General features: G+C 43.0%; 1 protein-coding gene across 4 annotated transcripts in view; it reads right to left on the bottom strand.

Moving 5' to 3' along the window:
- Window positions 1-15,155, bottom strand: part of MTMR3 (myotubularin related protein 3) — an 85,930-nt gene extending 70,775 nt beyond the window's left edge. For 3 of the 4 annotated variants that reach the window (XM_040606914.1, XM_040606881.1, XM_040606923.1), the window contains exons 1-2: window positions 14,996-15,155; window positions 14,270-14,313 (exon numbers count right to left, since the gene is read on the bottom strand). The gene's annotated coding sequence lies outside the window, so the exon portion shown is untranslated. The remainder of the gene's footprint in view (window positions 1-14,269; window positions 14,314-14,995) is intronic. The other variant, XM_040606889.1, reaches the window with a different exon arrangement.
- Between the last annotated feature and the right edge of the window lie 6,570 nt (window positions 15,156-21,725).

Here is a 21,725-nt window from a genome sequence, read left to right as displayed (position 1 = left end):
GTGCAGGCACTGCCTGAGCCATCACCTCCACACAGCCACCTACTGCCAAGCAGAAAGTCTTGAGGTGCATACCCAGCAGGCAGTGCCCATTTCCCATCAGCTGATCAGCAGAACATACAGCTGTGCTTCAGCCCACAGCTGGAAATCAGTGCCTAAAATTAAGCACAATAATACAGAGTAAGGTAAGAAACAAGTTTTTGAGAGGGTATGCAATTTAAGAGGGTAATGGGACAGAACTGATGCCTGCCACTTGTCAGGCTGGAAGCCTTAACAATTATGACTTGTACAGTACTACTGGTTTAAGTTTAATCTCATGCTTACATTCCCTGCTGAGTCAGAGCTCTCCTTACGCAAGACATCAAGACAGAGTTCTTCAGAGCTTTTCAGTGGGCTCTTAAGAGGCTGTATCTATACTATTTCTACAGCAGTGTTGGTTAACCAAGTTTTCATGCCAGGAAAACTGCCAGAGCTATCTGCAGCCAAAAGAGAATAATCTTTACTGGAAGCACCTTGAGTGCCACATCCGCACCAGCTGTACACAAAAACTGCCCTAGAGACCTTGAACAAGATCCTTCTCACCTAAGGCCCGATTTTGTGTCTGATCTTGTCTCTTCTTAAAAAAAAAGCCCACATTCTATTGCTTAGTGAGCAGTTCTTACCTATTGTGGACAGTCACTTCAGGAAACAGACACAAGCTCTATTAACCTGTGTAGTTTGGTGGGAGAACAGGGCAGCAATATCCAGGTGTCCTTAACTCTGCAGTTTCCAGCTTAAATACATCAGAGAGAATCACTAGAAAGAAGTAAACAATATCATCCAGACTGTCTGTGAAAGCATCAGAAATTCAAAAACAGTAGCTGCACACCACATTCTTTTGTGCTCAAACACAAAGAAGAAGCAGCTCACCAGACATTCGCTGTATTACCATGAGAAACCGCCATTACCCTCAACAGCTGTAAAACCCACAGTTCTTCCTATACCCCAAGCTTGTTGCTAGCATGAAGTAGCTGCCTAAGGGAGAGTCAGTTACAAAGTCATTCTATCACCACCACTATTTTCTCAAAGCTTAAAAATTAAATCAAGTATTCCACTACTGGAATTTTCATTACCAGGAAATCGCAATAATGCTTATTGCGCTATGGTTATTGGTTTGCTCTCCCAATATAACTCAATCAGTTCAATGCTTTGAGTTAATTATTGCTTAACTAAGGTAAATGCAAACAAACCTGAAAACCATGAAATAGATGGTAGGAAACCAAGCTCAACTACTTAAAGATAAACTGAATACTTCAAGATCACCTGCAAACATCAAGGAAATTCTTACACAACTAACATGCATGAGAAATTTAAAGCCCTGATTAAAGCTTCAGAAAATGGCCACATGAAAATTACACAGCAAGGTAAAGACTCAAGACTTTTAATTGTATCTAGACACTTGGGATTAGCTGCAAAAGGTTTATCATAACATGTAAAAACACAACTAGAACCTGGATACAGTATTTCCAGGATATTCTGTCAGACATCAATTCTCTCAGCAATAAAGCATAAATCAGCATGAATGATACTCTGGAAAGTCCACCAAAACCCCAGAGATTTGGGTTCTCTAGAGCTTCTTCTGCACTGATCAAAGAGCATCTTCAGTCATACTCTTCTCCTCATTCGACAGAGAAAGCAGATACAGCATCAGTGATTTGATGGAAGGCAGCAGTAAGATTCAGCCCCAGCACAGCCTTATTTTATAGAAGAGTTGCCAGAGAAGTTTCACTGACTTATGCTGACAAGGTTGAACTTGAAACTATCCAAACTAGTACCTCATCTGAAATTGCTGGTATGAGATGTTCAACCTATAGATGAAAAGCCTTTGAACTTAAGACAGTGGAAGTGACTTCTACAAAATGTGCTTCACTCAGCAAGAGCAGCATGCTAAGAAAGTGAATAGACAATAGAAAGAGTCATTCAAGTGTCAGCCCTCCTGAGAATAGCCAGGACAAAGTGGTTTTTGTTTCTACCTTTGAGATCTTGACAAATCAAAAATAGATTAAATGTGCTAGCAGACTAACTTCTACCCCACAGACTGATACACGATCTCATGGAAGAGACCTGCCAATACTTTGAAGTAACCTACACCAGAGCAAACACAGCAATGCATATGTTCTGTTTTCCTTGTAAGAAGTCTGAGTCAAATCATGCCTTTTCAATGTTATAGTAAGCTGACAGGTAATCATTTTTGCTTACAGTCAAGATAAAAAAAAAGCAGATCACAGAAATAAGAGCTAGAAGCCCTAACTATGCAGGTATTAAACAAGATGAGTTACAAAAAATTAAATCTGGTTAGAGCCAGGAGGTATATCTGCTTGAGTACAGTTACCAATGAAGGCTTTATTACCTCTAGGGACACACTCTGAAATATGTACATTTGTGTTCTGTACATTTTTCATTTAACCTTGCTCAGTTCACCAGCATTATTTTTTGCAGCTCAGTGATGAAAACAAGAGTTACTAAATAACTTTCCAGTATGAAGTTTCAGTGCATTACTTCTCACTACTGAATTAAATACATAACCACCTTAACACTCAAAAATCCAATAACCCACAAAGGCTAAGCAAATTTTATCTGTGGAAAACACATGAGCATTTATGAAGTAACATATCAAATCTTACCACAAATACTAAAAAAAAATCAGCAATTCAACTGTTTCAGTTAACAATTAATAAAATTGTTCTGAGAAAAAGGAATGCATCTGCTTCCACTTCCTACATAAATCTTGAGTACAACTCAAGCAGCACAACAGATACACAATCCACTGCCAGAGAGCAGGGGAGGCAAACCCTAGGCGAGATGCATGTCCTGCAGGGGACACCTTCAAACTCAGTTTGACTGAGATACAGAACAGTTTCAAGAGTTGCATTTGAAGGATAATTTAAAATCAGTTGCAACGGCTACCCTTTCAGCATTTAGGCCTCCCTGTACCAGCAGTTCAGCCCAACACCCCAGTGCCATAAGGCAGGCAGCGTCCTTAGCTCCAGAGCTGCATGAGCCACAAAGCGGACCTATTACTCCGTACCCATCCTAGACTACACCACACTAGTGGCACTTTATCTAGTGAAGGCTGCTGTAAGCCAGCAACTTCAGGATAAGGGACCATTTTGCTTACAGAAACAAAACACTGCAGATGCATTTGTTAAATGCTTTACTTGCAGCAACAGTGGTCTAGAAACATTGTATTAAAAATCCCCCTTTACAGCATATCATCCTAGTCACAATGAACACGGCACCAAGACTGCAAGTTCAACTCAGAAGATGCAATGGGCTGACAACACTGAAACAAAGGTTAATTTGCAGATTTCTACCTCAAATCTGTTTGCAAGGAACACTCACTTGTGACAAGGAGTTAAAATACTAGGAAGGGAGGATCACATCTGAGTTGTGATGAATTTACCTCACATTCCACCAGCTGAGTATGAGCAACATTGTGAAAACCCTATACCAAGCAACCTCAAAACATTAAAAAAGGATTTAATTCAAGTCCACTGTTTTGACACAAAAAAAAATCTGCTACTTCTCCCTTCAAACACTCAGTGAGGCTTGAAAGCCGAGCAAATCTAACTAGACAAATTAGAAGACTTACTCCTTACTTCAGAACTGAAGCCTTCAGACCCTTCCATTCAACCTACATCATCAAGCACTTCATTTTAAGGTATTCCATATACCCAGTAAATGTTACAGTATCCACCCAGCCTATTTTGTTTAGATGAGACTAAGTAAGGACTTTTCCCCATTCCTCCCCCACAAAAAAAGCCTGTAAAATTGACATCAGATACAACATAAAATACATCACTTCCAAGATAAGTCTCAAGTTAGACACTCTTCATCTCAGACGTAGTTGGACAAACCTCTAGGATTTCACAGGCAAGAAGTCACCAACAGAACAGCTCCTAAATCATAATTTAGAAGTTCAATATTGTACATAAAACCGAAGAAACTGAAGAACAAGAAAGGCATAACAAGATTGTCATAACTGTTCATTTGCTACAGGCAACATTTACTTCTCTGTTAAAGGAAAAACTTACCTACCCAGTAAGTTTAGTGACACACATCTTGGTATGTAAATAACCGAGATCTAGAGATGTGGGACATAGGTGAATAAGCAGGAGCTAACTCTTTAAACAAATGCAGGTTTTAACAGGATAAATTCCTATTCTATACTTAGAGTTTAAAGGTTACAAAAAGCTCTGTGTTGGAGGAACAGATCAGCACCAGGCAACAAGCTTTTTATAACATGGCAAAGATGCTCTGAATTCCATGTAGAGGCTGAGCTGTCACTCACACAGCACAATCTGTAGATTCCCAGCTTCACAGAAAGATTCACAACTTTCTCTTCCACATTCCTATATGCATTAAATTATTAGTACATTGTTTAAACTGAGTTCTTGTTAAAGTGTTATTATAAAACAAAGTAACCAAGTCATCAGCATGGGTTTTTTTGAGGGGTTACAGGTAAACCAGCTCTTCAGAAGTCAGCTAACAAGCAGATTCTTCAGACAAGTTTCAAGCCATCATATTTGTTTCAACATGTACAAACTCTGCTAAGTCTTTCAACAATACTTCAGCATAAAGTCACCTAGAGAGCAATATAAAGGCAAAACCTAACTAATTGCTATTGAAATATGTTTGCAAACATGACAGATTTATGGAGTTGTTTTACCACAGTTGATCTTCATTCAGCTGAACAAGCCTTCTCTGAATTGGCCCTAGGGTACACCACCTTTTGCATTTTAGCTACCTACAAAGAGTTAAGCAGATCTTAACACCACCAACCCCACAAAGGGACCCTGTTCTTACTCCTAAGTTTTCCAGAGTCAAACAGGAGGCGTGAAGTTCTACAAAACAGGTGCTACAACACCAATTTAAAATTTATTGTTCATCAACTCATGGAAGTTCGAAAGCTGACCTTTTACAAGCAATTAAAAACTCCAGCTGGCTACATCTGCAACTGTACCACAAGTGTGCTTCACAGCAACATCTTCAGACTCCTTAAAAAAAAATCTTACCAGCAATAAAACCACTGAGACTGACCAACCCACCTGAACAGACCTGAGTGTTCTCTGCACCTGCAGAAGAAGCTATCGTGCTCCAAACCCAGCCTGGAAATTCAAACTAGCTCCAGGAATTCTTTAATTGTCTTGGCAAGAGTCAGTATAAAAATTGTGGAGTTTAAGTGCATAAATTAGTTTTTGGAGGGTTTTCTGGCATTAGGCCTTTCTAAACTGCAAGCTTAACTTCTCCCCAGCCCACCTGCTTACTTCTCATATGGGAACTCCTGCACAAAAAAAGTCCCTTCTTGTCCTTTTCACCACTTGAGACCAACTTCTTTTGACAAGGCGTGTTTTAACTGATCACTCCTTGCCTTTAGTAAGTGAAATCCATTTAGCTCAATAACAAATGTTACTGGACCTGCAGCATATTTTTACACAAATTATTTCTTAACTCGTATATTACTTGGTCTTCTGGGATTAGCACATGATAGCAAGTGTCCACAATGAGGCTAAAATTCTGAATTTTATTGGAAGAACCAGAAAAAACAACAACAGTTGTTACCAATACCTAGAAATTGAAAGGAGACAAAGTAAATTAAGCCATATTTCAATTTTGGGGCTCTTGAAATACGTCTAAGTACATGAGGCTTATCCCTAACTAGGGCTCTAACTTGAACGCCATACAATTTGGGTCTAGGAGCAGGAGATATGCTAGAAGCAGTAAAAGAACTGCATTCAGCATGGGCTGGCCAGATAATCACTACCTCTGTATGAGTAGTGGTCCAGTCTCAGGCAGCTGCATATACTGATAAGACAGTTTAGAAAGCTGGACAGAACTTGAAGTAGTAATGTTTAGAAAAATAAGCTACAGGGAACAGCAGCACACAACTTACTCTTTAGCGAGCTGCCAAACTGTTCCTTCCCCAACCAGAGCAAATCAAGTTGTCTTATGCAAGAGGAAAAGTCTTCATACCTTAGTGCTGAATGAGAACATGGCGGTCTAAGGAGTGATGCAACAGCACTATTAACATTAATAGGACTGCTCTCTGGGTGTGATCCTCAAAGGATGGGAGCACCTGAACTTGTACCTTATACAAAAAGCTTATTAAAAACTAATCTCAAAAAATAGCTCTTATTGTACTTGTTATACCAATCTTACACTTGTCAAAATCAAGCCAAATCCTTTCATCCATTGTCCACAGCTCCCCAGGCCGCGTCCTCCACACGAACACCTCACACCCCCAATCCAGGCATCAGCCAGTGCAGTGACAGTAATGAACCTAACCACTCTCTGCAGGAAGTATCACATCAAGCAGGTTTCAAGATTGCTTCCTACTCCAAGTTGATTACAACAGCAGGCTTGGCATTGCTTTTTTTCTTTGTGAATTACTAAATTCCTATCCTTAGACGTTTCCACTGTTAGGTTATCACCAGCCTTGCAAGAGTTCATAGGAAGAAGTGCCTATGCAATAAAAATACTGCAGAGGAGTTCAAATGACCTAGCAATTGAAAGCTAGACAGCTCTTAAACCAGCCTACCAGTCAACACTTGAGAAGCAAAAGATAATTTGCCAGGAGTAATGAGCTAAGTATAGAGGCAGCACAACTAGAGCTACCCAATTATTTTTGCATTTCTTTCTAAGTGAATGAAACAGCTTAGGAAGAAGCAGGCTTCAGCTGCTGGTAGAATCCAAGCAAAGCAACAAAGATCTTGTGCTTAACGTACCAAATTCTGCAAAAGCAGCACCAAGAGTCAAGATCAGCATCTTCTAAGTCACTGGAGGTTTTTTTACCATCCTCAGTTTGTTACCGTATTTCAGCAAATCCTATTCTATTTTAGAAACCCATAATTGCATACTCATCTTCTGTCTAGTCTTCTCACTAGATCAATATTTATCAGCTACCCTCATCAAGTATCAGCATTTATCCTGTCATATAAAAGCTAAAATTCCAGTTTGACAGGTGGAAGACATTTTGGTTCCAGCTACTAAAGCCTGCAGAATTGAAGGAGGGAAAAGCATTATGACAGTGACCAGGCATATTGGTACCATTATGCAGCTATACAAACAGCTACTATTTTCTGGAATTATCTGTTAATGAATATTCATTTATTCTTATACTTTAACAAGAGTTTATGAGTATCACTTATACAGCTATATATCCACTGATGTCCCATATGGTCACACACTCTGAAAGAAGGACCTATAGTTAGATGTAACCACCAGTTTTCCTGCAAGAGTTTCCATACAAATACCTTAATACATGCTTTGAGCATCTCTAGGTATACTGAACATATAGGTATACCATCAGTACATTGAAGCTGTAGTCCTTTTTATCATGAACTGGACGTCTCAAGCAGAAATCTGATCTCAGTTAGAAATCTACCTGTCCATATCCTTCCCTTGCGTCTTCCTAGAAGAGGATCCAGCAACAAAGCATTAGACACTTAAACATGACTATCAAAAACTGAAAATTTCCATGTGGCTTCTCCCTGCAGTCCAAATTTACTCATCTGTTACGTACAGGGATGCACTGCAGCAGTGAAGTACACTAACCAAACACCTCCAAATCATGTGATACTCATGCTTGAGTCTGAAGGGATTAAGAGATTCCAGTCCAGAGTAAAAGAAAACAAGCAAGCTATTGTATTCTGCATTAGAAAACAACTATGCCTTGACCGTAAATCCATTAGCCAAACCTACAAGGAAAGCCCAGCAGACCTCAAAATATTTACCTTGTTCCGTCTTCCTCCTTCCTCAGAGTTCAGATTTTCCCAAAGTGCAAAAAGGTGCATTCTTTTGGAAATTACTCAAAGAAAGGTTCACTGAACATAGACAAAGATGATAATTTAATTATAATGGGTATCCAACCAGAATATAATGCCCTGTTCACAGCAAATTCCTGCTACCAGCAGTGAGTGAAAATTAAGAATCTGAATTCTCAAATGTATTCATGACTAGCATTCCCACCAATCACCATACAATTAAATAAAGGAATGCTTAATTGTAAAGATGAACACTTGTTTGATAAGGTTTAGCCATTAATTTGATGAAAAGCTTATCCACTCTTAAAAAAATGCACAGTGCTTAGCTGGAAAGTAGAGGGTCTGCAGGCAGAGACAATAAACTTGTAAGTTTACATTAAGTACACTTCACTTGCTTTCAGCTTCCATTTAAAGGAAAATAATCAAAATAACCTAGAAATGCAATCTGCTTAGACATTTTAGTCAGGTTTCTTGGATCGCAAGTTCAACAATGCCTATATCACACTAACATATTTGTTCTCAGAAATGAGTAAAGGAAATAAGGAAAACTCAAACAGAACAACAAAAATCAAAGCTACCAACTCACAACATCTAGAAAAGGTGTTTCTACCCAGAACATAGCAAACTGACTGCAGAATGGACAGAGCAATGTCCACGTGCTAATTTTCAGGCGAAGCTGCTCTGCGATATGGCAGGTGAGTTTTCTTCTCGTAGCTTCTCCTTTTGACTCATCTGTTCTTTGTCAGGAGATAGGCAAGTATTTTAAAAGCCTGGACTTACAGAGAACCCAAAGAACAGTAAAAGTCAGCTTTGATAACAGTAGTTTTGGAAGTTAAGAGAATACACCGAAGGCAAGTAAAACTGAGAACAGTTTTCAGCAGCAACAAGTGTGGAACTAGGTCTGAAAAGGTCTTAAAGCAAACACCCTATCAAGGATGCAAACAGTATAATTACAAACAGCAGAGCTTCACAGCATCTCATTTTATCTCAGGTTTAAGTTTCAATGATAGCAATTACAAGCTTACAGATAGCAATGCAATAAGTAAAGCTTTCACAGGTACACATTTAGGTCAATTACAGCTACAAGAGATGAAATCAGCCAGCCACAGCAACTAGCTTACTCCCCATTCCTGATCTACTTGCAGAGAAAACAAGGAGTCAGGCTGCTGGTTGTCTAACTACCAGATAGGAAATTCCAGGGAAACACTTTCCACCAATTCCAAATGCAGTTGCTACCACTTCCATGAGCAGCTTAGGACTTAAAACTCATTTTGAAAGCACTCAGCAGTAGTTCAAGAGTGACAGGACAGAGCTTAATACTAGGATCATTCTAACATCTGCAAAACAAAATGCAGGCTTCACTTCAAAAGTACTCGAAGTTATCTCACTCATGTAACATCTACTGTAAGATGTTTAAGTTAAGACTCCACAGTCATAAGCAGTTCCAGTGTTACTGTAGGTGCAAATAAATCCCTCTCCCAGCCAAAAGTTCCTAATCCCTCTGGGGACTCAGTCTTTGTTACCATTTCTTTAATTCAGACTTCTGTTTCACTTAACTACAATTTCTAGCAACTAAGTAACTGAAATCAAAATTCTAGTAGTCTATCCTAGACCTACAAGATGCTAAACCCTTCATGTCAGAAAGACTCAAGGAAAGATCTGATTTTCCATCTATATTCTGAAATCCTGCCACCAGCTGTACAGAAACCAAAATAAGAATCCTACTTGAGCAGAACAGTCCAACCACAGAGAAACTGAGGAGTCATATGGAACTTGGAAGGCTTATGATCCATATCACCCCTTCATAAAAGGCTGCTCACAGGGATGAGCTGGGGAGACAGCTAACAACACACCCTGAAGCCAAGTCCTGCCTTTGCTCTGCTCTCCAAAGGTAGTTAGAAAGCCAACCAGGTGCATCTTGTCTTCACAGACTCAATTTCAACCTACGCTTTTCAGCAGACAGGCATTTCTGTCCTCTCCTCACACAGGTGGCTGGGAACAGCCTCCCCCAGGCACTTCCACAAGTGGAGAAAGCAGCACTAGAGAAAAGTCTCATTCTGTCAAGAGCCTGCCCTTTCCTAGCTGATATAGGAGTCAAAACCTTCTTTTAAAAGGCATAGGGAAAGAGAAACTAGTTTTATTTTTTCCTGAAGCTCTGTCCATTCAGGTAACACTACAAAATTAATGCTTTGATTATAGCCCTAGTTTCCAGTCCCAGAGTTGGCAAAACAAGTGAGGCCCACAAAAGGGCAACAGAAAACTGTTCTAACAGCATTTCTATAAATAATGTCTATACCAGTGCATCTATTGGAAAGAAAAACTGCAAAGAATTATGGCAAAACAGCATTTCTTCCTCCATAAGTGGTCCACTAGGGTGCTGGTCTGTTCTGGCTGCCCTTCTAAAAGCCCGGCTCTTCCTAAGTAGCCAGGGACTAACACAAATTTTCTGATTCTAGCTTCAAGCTAATTCCATTGGGGACACGATAATTTTCCAAGCTAAGCTCAGGCTTCACAGCTAGAACTAGTTCTAATGCTTCACAAAATACAAAATAGCTAAACACCCTGAATTTGACTACTACCACGTTATTCGTACACTGAAGAATAATTTGATTAAGAACTGATGTCACAAAAGTCAGTAAAAGCATCAGCTAGATCAGCATCTCAGATAAAAGCTGTCACCAGCATACCCAACTTCATTATCATCATGGCTAGTCAGTCCACCACAATGAACACTGAAAACTACAGTGAGATGTGCTGAGCAAGGCAAAAGACAACTTGCTTTGCTTTTCACCTACTAGTACTTCTCTAAGGCTTCATTTCTTCGCTGTTCTGTCCTCTTTCAACTCACTCAACTGCAACGCTATATTTTAAAGTATTTGCAATTAAATTATTTTGGTTTAATTTCTCTAAAAAAAGGGGTTTAATACTAAAGATCTATCAGCATGTGTTACTGAGGACACATTTCATCACTGGCATGACTGGTAGCTTATACAACAACCTGCTCCCAAGCCATCCTATCAATGCCACTTTACAGCTTTTCACTTCATTCCTAGTCAAGAGGAAAAATGGCAGACTAATTGCTCTAAAATTAAGTTCCTCTGAAACCTTGTTCAAAATATTAACTTTTTCAGAAGTGGCAATACTTCAATACAGCAGCTTGTACAAGTTCAGTTGCCATGCAGCTTCAAGTCTTCTGAAATGCAGTTCTCCCAAGGAAGGGCAAGAACCACCTATCTTTTTCACAGTTTTTCAGAGGTTTCATAGTCTTTTTCAGAGGTTGAGTTTGGTTTTCCCCCCCTTACCATAGTTTGGAAGGGTTCTACCGCCTACAGGACAGCTATTACAATGTCATTAGTTACCTCACTCGTGCATATACACAAATTTCAGAAAAACTTCAAACTGTATCATACCAAGCTTATTTTGTTGCAACTATTTTTGGCATTAATGTCCATAAGGAGGAACAATGCCTCTGAATATTCAGTTGCCCACCAGCAAGACTTAGAGAGCATACTTCCAGTTAAGCTTAACTTGCAGTCACATTCACACATCAAACCAACTGCTGCTCCCTGAACTTTAGATTAAGGATTTAAGTCAGAGGAGTTTCAGAAGATGAACCAAAGTTAGGAAATCTGCAACAGTATTTTAAGTTAAGCCTTTAAAAACAGCACTTTTTGATGGACATCAATGACTCCAGAAATAGCTTATCCATTTCAATTAACATTCTGTAAAGCCTTCTGCTTTGCTTTTCCTCCCTAGCTCATTCTGCATAGTGTGGCACTGCAGTTCCAAGCTTCACTTGTAGGCACATACTGCTACTTACTGAAGGTGAACAGAGCACCTCCCAGCAGAGCAACACAATCCAGACATTTCTTAACAAGACTAAAGGTCTAAAGTCTAAAAGACTAAAGATACCACTTGTTTCAACAAGATCACGGCTACACTTCTACCCTGCTGCTACAGGTTGTTCTTTCCCCTAGTTCGGATCAGCAGGGAGTGACTCAAGGCCTTCCTTATGGGATACATTACCTCCCAGAATCACTACAGCCAGTTGGTGTTCACCTCCTTCACACCACCAGAAACTATTAATCAGATGAGGGGAAGAACAAGTCTGGGCTACTCATGCTCTGGCTTACAATTAGATTTCTATGGTATCACGGACATTCTGTCAGTCCTTCTCAACTGCTCACCCCAAAGCAAGGGGACTAACTCTTAGCTGTTTCTGTTAGCAGCTACATTCTGAATGAGAGCAGTTGACACCAAATGGTCCCTTGCCCATCCCACAAGCAGCAAACATGCATGCAAGCCAATACAACAGTCTGGTTATGGCAATCCTGCACAGTTCAGGATTAATGCATCCAAGGTGAGAGTTGTAATGCATTAGGAGTTGAGGTCTTCAGTTCTTTACTAGGATAGCAAGCCTCAGTAAAAAGTCAGTATTTCAAATTCCTGAACTAGGACTACCTTCACTTTTAGGTCTTTCATGCAAGCCACTGAGTTGCCCTGAAATTCTGAAGCACCACAAAGAAAGAAATATTTAACAATCCAGTTAATTCACAAGAACTACAGCATGAACCGAGTGCTACAAGTTTTCCCAACAGCACTGTGAAATTACAGCACCAATATCTAGAAGAAGGGTAGAATTACAAATCATGAGGCTCGTTTCCCAAAGTTAAAACCCATATGGGATCTAACAGGCAGATCTTTATACCATCACTACTCAAACTAGAAACAAACACAGAACAGTTGCACATTATGGCTTAGACTTTTTTAGTACCTAAAAGCTTGTTCTGAAATAAATACAACTTGTGTTACTTTGATTCAGCCAATGAAAGCCAGTATGAAACAAGTGCATATTTAAGTGTCTGGACTTTTCATTCTAGTTTACAGCATCTGGTAAGTATTAACAAACAATTTGGAGTCACGTGCTCTGGAAGACACCACCGATATCAAGTAGAAGAGTCCTATCTCGTTATATCCAGTTACACATCCCAGTAGGAAGCTACCAGAGCAGGAACAGCCATCACATCCCTTTGACCTCTGCAGGTGAAAAGATCAAGCTTTGTGCTAGACACTAACCCAGTTCCTCCAATTCACTCCATGCAGACAATTCCTTCTTCCTAGCTACCGCAGACTTTTCAGGCTTCTGCCCATTACTCCAGCAGCTAACAATATCCTTCTTAAGTTGCTCCTTTTTTACAGGTTAATTGCCAGCAAAGCACAGCATAGCCACATTCCTCCTACTCTTGAAAGGCTGACAACACACTCCTCTCCATCATCCTAGGTTGCATGTAGGTGGAATGAGATCTGAGATAAAACATTGTATCCTCTATCTTCAGAAGCTTTGGTATGCTCCATTTCTATCTCCTCCAGCTGTGGATGCCATTTTTATGGAAAATAAAAAAAGAGCTTATCAAGCACACCTATTCTACCTACTTGGTATCATTTGTGGGTTGCATAGCATATTACTTAAGAAGGCCAACCAATATTTTAATACCTGCTAATGCAGACAGTTAACATAATGGATATTAACAGTATCCTAATGGGTACCTACACCACTGTCAGCAAGAGGACTAACTTGATTCTCAATATACCACTCCTATAATGTGAAGTAGGACAAGAGCACCTTTTAGTGCAACCACTCAAAAAACCACCACTGCTCCACATGACTGTTTCTGCATGTTTGCCCCTCCCCCAGGCACACAGAAGCCCTTGTCACTGAAGCATTTTAGAATCCCATGCCCCGCCTTTACTTATCTGTAGAAAGTTTCAACACTTACAGTTCACACTATTTCCTGTACTGTGAAAGGGAGCACTTTTTCTGTCTTCCAAAACCACTGCGATCAGTAACAGCTTCAGCAGCAGATATTAGATGTCAGCCTCCTCCCCTCAAGTTATCTACAGGCACTCCTTTGTAAAAACTCCTTCACTTCCACCAAGAAAGTTAATTTTCAAATATTACAGCACATGCTTTAATAAAGAGCTGAGGTGCATGACAGGTATTACAGGAAACCTGCCACAGTTCCTTGTCACACTACCATCCCTTCCCAATGGGCTCGCCTAGGCATTTAAACACACCTTTATATTTGCCATCAAGCCAAGCTGTACTTCTACACTCAGCACTACCTGACATGATTCACTAGACAAGCTCTTTTCTTCTGAAAGAAAGCCTTAATGCGCACGGTTACATGGGCTCATCACACAAGAAAGCAAAAGGGTGAAGCACGCAGAGTTGAAGTCTGCAAGAGTTAAAAGCTCATACTCATACCCAGCCTTCCCCCGAGCAAGGGAAGTCTGCACCAAGAGGAAAGGAATCAGTTTCCTGTACAGAGATGTGAAGGAACACGAGGTCTCATCTGCTGAGAAAATAATATTCCCTAAAAGAATGAACTGAAGAGGGAACAACTTCAATGCAAAAAACTTACAACTCCACGTTGGGGGGAACTGGAGCGGGGAGGCAAAACACTACTTACCAGAGAAGGGCAACCTCTGCTCAGATCCCATCAGAAGTATAGGTCTGTTAAGAGGAACACAGGGAAGAGGGACAATTAAAGCCCCAAAACTATTTAAATAAAAACCCTTCACAACTCCCGCTTACAACAGGAAAGGGAATTTTGGCTCCACGCACAAGGACCCTTGAGCACAACTGACACGGCGGCCAAACCGGCCGGAGGAGACGAGCGCGGGGCCGCGGCTGCCGGCGGCGTGAGGCGCTGCCTCAGTCCCGCTCCACGGGCGGCGGGGAGGCAGCCACCCCCGCGGGGCGGCCAGGCGAGCGGCGGGCGCCAGGTGAGGCCCACAGGCCGCGGACCCCGGCGGCGGCCAGTCGGGAAGCTCACCTCCCGCGGCCGCGCCGCCCGCCAGCCCCAGCGCCGAGGGACGCGCCGCCGCTCGGGACGGCATCCCTGCCCGCCCGGGGAGGAGGAGGAGGCCGCCGCCACCCCCGGCCGCGGTGCCGGGAAAGCGCCTCAGCACGCCGCCGCCTCCTCCTCCTCCGCGGCGGCCCCGGCCGCCCGGAGCGGAGGAAACCGGCGCCGCGTCCCCACCGCTGCCCCTCACCCCGCGGCCCGAGGGGGCGTGCCGGGCCGCGGCCGCGCAGCTGACAGCCCGGCCGCCCTCCTCCAGGCCCCAGCCCGGCAGGCCGGCCCACCCCCCCGCCAGGCGCCGGGTGAGCCCAGACGCCCCCACCGGCTCCTTACCGCGGGGCAGGGCATGGCGCGGAGCCCCCACACCCCCGTCCCGGGGCGCGGCCTCCTGCCTGGGCCGGGGTCGCTGGGCTCCGGGCTGCCTCCGCCGCCTCTCACAGCCACAACAACATGGCGGCCGCACGGGACGCGGGCACGACGGGGCCAGGCGCGCGCCCGACACCGCCTCCCTCTCCCCACCCCACCCCTCCGCGGGGCGGGGCCGGGCGCGCGCCGTTCCCGCCCTCCGCGGCGCGGCGGGAGGGGAGGCAGCAGGGGGTAGTGCTGCGCTCTCCGGGGTTCCGCGTCCCCTCAGGGGGCAGCCAGCCACCGCTGCGCCGCTGCCCTCCCCCGGCCTCGCAGCAGGTGAAGCTAGTTCTCCCCTTCTTCCTTTTAAAACCCTGTGAGGGTGTTTAACCGCCTGCAGCTGGGTGAGGCCGGTCTCGGCGCGGCCCTCGGCAGCCCTGAGCCCTGCAGAGGCAGGAGGCGCGATGCCGTGGTACTGACGGTGTCTGAGGAAAAGGTTTTGCGGCCGCCTCGGCCAGCTTGTGAGGCAGGTAACAGGCGGCGGATGGGCTGGAGTTGGGTGCTGAGGGGAGCTGCGGGAGCCGAGGAGCTCTGCGAGCTGAGCTCTGCCCGTGCCCCGCTGCCTCTGCTGGCAGCAGGGCTTGCAGGCCTGGGATCCTCCTTAGGAGTCCTCCAAAGCCCCTGTTCCCCCTGTAGAAACACCCTGTCTGACACCAAAAGCCACTCTTGTGCACAAAGTCTTCTGGCCAATGCTCTCCTTTGCTTTTGTGACATTCAGCTCAGCTGCAAAAACATGTGTGGCCCCATGCCATCAGTAGATGCACAGTCCAAACCACCATGAGCAGCCTGCAGCTCCTGGAGCATGAGGTAATAGAGAGCAGGGAGCCAACATGAGGCATGAGAGCCAAAAAACACATGGACATTGAGAGACAAGTGATAAAGCAAAATGGATATGACCGTTAAGCAACAGAAAGGCACAGGAAGGCTTGAGAGGCAAATGGCAGCAGTGTCAGAGGTAGCACGGTATGGTTGGCAGGAAGAGTTGTGGTTTCCAAAATGAAGCTTTAAGACTCGTTCAGTGGAGTCTCTTTTCAGCAGCAAAATTTGTATCTGGGTTTTGTTGCAACTGTGACAGATCATTAATGCTTTATTTTTATACATATCTTTAATTTACAATACTGTATGTAGGTCAGGTTGTACTTCTGAGAGATACTTCTCCCTGCTCCTCATGTTTGCCTTGATCTGAAACGAAATGCTTGCAAGTAACTATAAAATGCACTCCTAAATTATCCACAGGACTCTCCCTCTGAGTCCAAGGCTAGTCATTGTAACAGATGGACCTCAGTCTGTCATTAACTCCTGTTTAAGCTAGAAGTAGCATTAATGTTCAGAGAGACAATACAAAATACAGGATCCCATGTCTTTAAATTCAGATGTAAGCCATGCAGTGAGTTGTTTTGTATTTTCGCTCCCTTGGTCAGGGACAGTAAACATTTGCAAGAAAGTTAATCAGCCCCTCTAAAGGGATTTTTTCCAACAACAAACCATCATCTGAATGCAAATGTGATCTGAATGTCAATATGTACCTTCAGAGGAACTTTGGAAGAAATACAGGTAACTGAAAGGAAAAACAGGATTCCTGGCCTGTTTATACCCAAAACCAATGAAAAAATGTTCAGCTGGTATAGCAGTATCTGAAAGGATGTGTGTTGACAGCATTAGAGAATATGAATTTTTAAAAGGCCCTGTTAAATGGTTGCCTTTTGCAGTATGCCTGGACAGAGACCAAATGTGACCTACTTCAGGAAGCTGAATCCTGGAGACCCAGAGCTTTTGTACAGCAGAACCTGCCAGTTGCTCCTTCTGTTTTTTAAAGAGAGGGAACTAGCTGGAGCACCATCACCGTGACAGGAAAAGCTGCACACTTTCAGCTGCTTCAGTGATACAAATAGTCATCTTTAGCATTATCTTTCCCGATACAATTAAACACATTGCATGGAGACTTTCCTTATCTTGTGTTCTGAGCCTCTCCTTTTCTTGTGTTCCATTTTTTAATAAATGCTAGGTATGGCCCTATGTTAAATGACTTCTGCCTCTATTTTCTATGATCATTGGGGCAAAAGATGATAGCTCATGAGAATTATTTTATGGAAATGGAAATTACTGTACCAAAAGGTAGAGCAAGGCCTGTGAAAACCTGACATGCAGCTCAGGGTATGAGGTGTTCCCAAGCCCACAGTTCTGATGGACCTGGAATGTATCCTCACTCATGTAGTACAAAGGTTTTAATTTGTCAGGTTGAGGGTGGTAATGATTACTGAGGAATGACTGAAGCACTAGTTTTTAAGCAGGAGGAAGAAAAGCCGTCCAGTCATTTAGACACCTGTTAGTCTGACCTCAAGAACATTAAAAGCTTAGAAAAAAAATGTAAAGGAAAAACTAGTTGGGGCCAGAGAAGTAAGTGGAAAATAAAGTAAAAAATGCGACATAGCTTTATGAAAGATAGATTGCATTTAACTAAGATTATACCTCTGATAATTGTTTTCTAGACAATGTATATATAACAGATTTAATCTAACTGGATTTAGTCAGATATTAAAAACAATGCCACATGGCAAATGTATAAGTTCATCTGGGGAGCTATTTGGTAGGTAAGAAGCTAGTTACTGACAGATGGCATTAGTTTGGGTAGAAGGGCAGGCTGTGAGAGTGGAGCTGAGTTCCTTAAGATATGACTTGGAGACTTAACAGCAGGTTCAAAAATTTATTCAATAAATTAATGGAGAGCAGGTCCATAAAAAAAACCCTACATGGAAGAGGTAGGGAAGTCATCTCAAACATAGACCACTCGTGAATGCATAAGGGAGTACAAAGGAGAGAAAGAGCAGAAAGTGGCTGAGGTCCAATGTTCTCCCTAAGCAGCACCGCTGACTGCCCTGCTCAGAGGCAGAGTGCTGGACCACGGGGACCACAGGCTGACCCAGCAAGGCATATCTTTGCATTCTTTTGATCTTGCACAGTATATTTCAAACAGGCTTTGGAACAAAAGGAAGGAGTGAGCTGATGGCATTTGCCAATGGCACAAATTTTGGAGGCACCAGTGGTGCAGAAGGAATATCTGTATTGCTGGAAGAGTTGGATAACATGAGTGCTGGCACATTGGAAATGGGATGAAATTTAATAGTGGAAAGTACAAGGTCACGCACTTGGGAATTGCTAATAGGAATCTCTGCTGCAAGCTGGGAGCTCATCGGTTGGAAATGACAGAAGAAGAGAAAAATCTGGGTGTATTTGTTGATCTCAAGATGACTGCAAACTCCCAATGTGAAGCAGCTCTGACAAAAAGCACATTATCGACTGAGTTATTTCCAGGAGAAGGAGCAAATGTTAATACCATTATACAAAGCTCTACTGCAACCTTCTCTGGAATTATGCAGGCAGCTCTGGTCACTTTTAATCAAGGGAGACAAACTTAAAATGTGGCTGGAGAATAATTACAGGGTAATCCTGATTTTTTTCTTATGTAAGGATTTTGAAATAATTCATTAAGCCAAAAAACTGAATGCTGAGAAGGGATACAGTTGTTCTCTATGAAACTTCAGGGAGTAAACACAGAAGTAAACACATCTCCCTTAAGAGCAAGGGTGATGTTAATGTAAGAGAAAACAAGTATCCGATGGCCATGAAAAGCCCAGGCTGAAACTTGAGAACACCAGAGCTTCCAACAGCTCAAGTCCTGAGACTTCGGGTCATCCTTCCCAGAGCTGCCTTCCCCTGATTCAGTTGCCACCAGCAGCTGAGAACTGACCCTAAAGACCCAAAAGTCTTTTCCAAACCTTTCTTACTGTTTAAGACATAGCCACTGAGTTACTAGTTGGCTTCTTATAAAAAGAAAAAGGGGTACCTGACGTGGAAAGATATTCTTTGGGCTGCGGTCGCAACCCAAATGTCATTTGAGTTATTGGCTGTATGCAGTGAGGACACATTTAAAATCTGCATGTGGCCGTGGTGGAGGCTGACAGCATCCTGTTCGGGATCATCCCACCCTGGTCCCTCAGATCACCTTCCCACAGAGGCCATCCTGTGCCTATCCTGTATGTGGGATGCAATCCTCGAGCAATCTGTACCTGGCACCGTGAGAAATGGCAAAACCAAACATGTCAGATACTTCCCCGTCCCTGCTGCCATCCAGTAACCTTTAATACACTTCAATTTTGTGATACAAACAGCCAAACAACATTTGTGGGCTGTTTCTGTTATGATGAAAAACTGATGGTAAGGTCAGATACGTCTTAAAAAAAACAACATGCCAAGTCCTGATTCTCTAAGAACAGTCAGGTCATGAAACACAGGGTAGTTTCCTTTTTCAGGACTCCAAACTGGCTTCTTTTGCTAGTTTTCTACTCAAAAGAAGCTATTTTCATCCTTTCTCTCCTGTTTTGTTTTGTATTTAATCTTTTACCTGACTTTGATATTTCACTAATTTTAGTCTCCATTTATTTTCATGAATGCCTGAACAGAATACTGCACTCAGGCCCATCTCTTATACCGTGTTCCTTATTGTGTAGGTGCTTCCATTCTTTCTGCTCCCATCACACAAGCAGTTATTTCGTTGTTCATTTAATCCAAATGGCAGGTGGTGAGGACATCAGGGTTGGCACAGCATGAGGCCACCCCTGATTAAAATGTGCCAGGTGAGAGGCACCCACTCTTATCAGTTATCCTGATGGGGCCCAAAAAGCAGATGCTCTGACTCATTCCCTTGGAAAGCAGATGAATAATTTGAAAATTATAAGATTTTTATTATGTACATATCATTTTTGTCAGAACATTTTTCAACAGTCTCATGGAGAAGGACTTGGGGGTGTTGGTTGATGAGAAGCTCAGTATGACCCAGCAACATGCGCTCGCAGCCCAGAAAGCCAACTGTACCCTGGGCTGCATCACCAGCATCTTGGCCAGCAGGGCGAGGGAAGGAGTTCTCCCTCTCTTCTCTGCTCTGGTGAGATACCCCCCGCCTGCAGCCCTGTGTCCAGCTCTGGGGCCCCAGCGTAAGAAGGACATGGACCTGTTGGAGCGAGTCCAGAGGAGGGACACAAAGATGACTGAGGGTTGGAGCACCTCTCCTGAGGAGACAGGCTAAGAGCTGGGGTTGTTCAGCCTGAAGAGAAGGCTCCAGCAGAATTTATAGCAGCCTTCCAGTACTTAAAGGGGTACTGGGTACAAGAAAGCTGGAGAGGGTTTTTTTACAAGGGCATGTAGGGATAGGACAAGGGGTAATGGCTTTAAACTGAAAGAGGGCAGATTTTGATTAGATATTAGGAAGAAATTATTTACTGTGAGGGTGGTGGGACACTGGCACAGGTTGCCCAGAGCAGCTGTGGGTGTCCCATCTGTGGAAGTGTTGAAGGCCAGGCTGGATGGGGCTTGGAGCAACCTGGTGTAGTGGAAGGTGTCTCTGCCCAGGGCAGAGGGGTTGGAACTAGATGATCATTAAGGTCCTTTTGAACCCAAACCACCCTATAATTCTATGGATTTAGGATTTTTTTGTCTTGTAATAACCCTGTTTTAAAGGGAGATGTGCTATTAGTGACACTTTGCTGAAGGGAAACTAGCACAACAAAGCTGTCTTGGCTACAGCTACACATCAAGATGATTGTTACAGGACTAATCAAATACAGAGATTTGGGGGACTCTGAGAACTCCAGGTTCTCAGTGGAACAGCTACAATATTTTTGAGCAAATGTCTGAAACCAGGGCATACTGAAAAAGGCTTTGGGAACAGTGTTTCCAGGTAGGAGCACAGCCAACTGAGCCTGGCTTTGCAGGAACACGTGAGCTGTTTGGCACGTGAGAACCAGCTCCAAGTCCAGCAGATCAGCTGAAGACATACTGTGCCCGACTGCAAAAGGCAGGACAGTACTTCATTACAGAATTTATATTGAATGTACTAGTTCTGCTTAGGTGCGTGAGCACAGAGCATTGCTCTGCGGATGATGGATAACACCTTGTTTGTGCAAGGCATTTCTATACCCGGAAGTAAAAGCTGAAGACGTCAATACTGAAGATAGTTCAATGTAGGCAGAATGTTTGGAAGTCTTGTTTTATGTCTGCTTCTATTATTTTCTTCTTCTGAAAAGACTAATAATTCATATTGTTTGCCTAGTGAGCTAAGAGTAAGTAAAATGTTCAAAGCATTTTAGCATTTTATGCTGAACATGTCTTTTCTTAGGAAAAGTTAACTGACAGCTTTGAGCTGTCTCATATGCGATGTTGCTACAACCACGCTCCCTAGAAAATGTTTTTCATAATACAGCATATCTATTTTTTTCTTAATAAGCACACTTAAGATCCTTCCTCCTGAAGTTGGATAGTTGTTATTATCCTAGCATACAAAAGAGAAACATCAGGCAAAGAAGGGGCTAAGAAGCTGTCTGATCAGAGGTCCTGCTTTAAGAATCATTAGGAAATTCTATTATTTTAACTGAATATCTTAGTGGTAATTCTTTACTGTAGAAATACGCTTGTAAGCTGCTCAGGACTGTGGCTGCTGTGGTGCACAGGTGTCAGAGGGAGTTCCCACCCACAGGAACTTGCACCATTAAAGCTCTCAGTTGAGCAACTTCTTTATTCCACTGGCCAGCCCAAAGGTGTACCCACAGCCTCTCAGAGGGAGAGGGAACTGATGTTCCTGCCCCCATGCACACGCAATGCCATG

Source organism: Falco naumanni, chromosome 1 (genome assembly GCF_017639655.2).
Source record: "Falco naumanni isolate bFalNau1 chromosome 1, bFalNau1.pat, whole genome shotgun sequence".
Lineage (NCBI taxonomy): Eukaryota > Metazoa > Chordata > Aves > Falconiformes > Falconidae > Falco > Falco naumanni.
The sequence above is the reverse complement of the archived record's forward strand: the minus strand, read 5'-3'. Positions and strand labels throughout refer to the sequence as shown.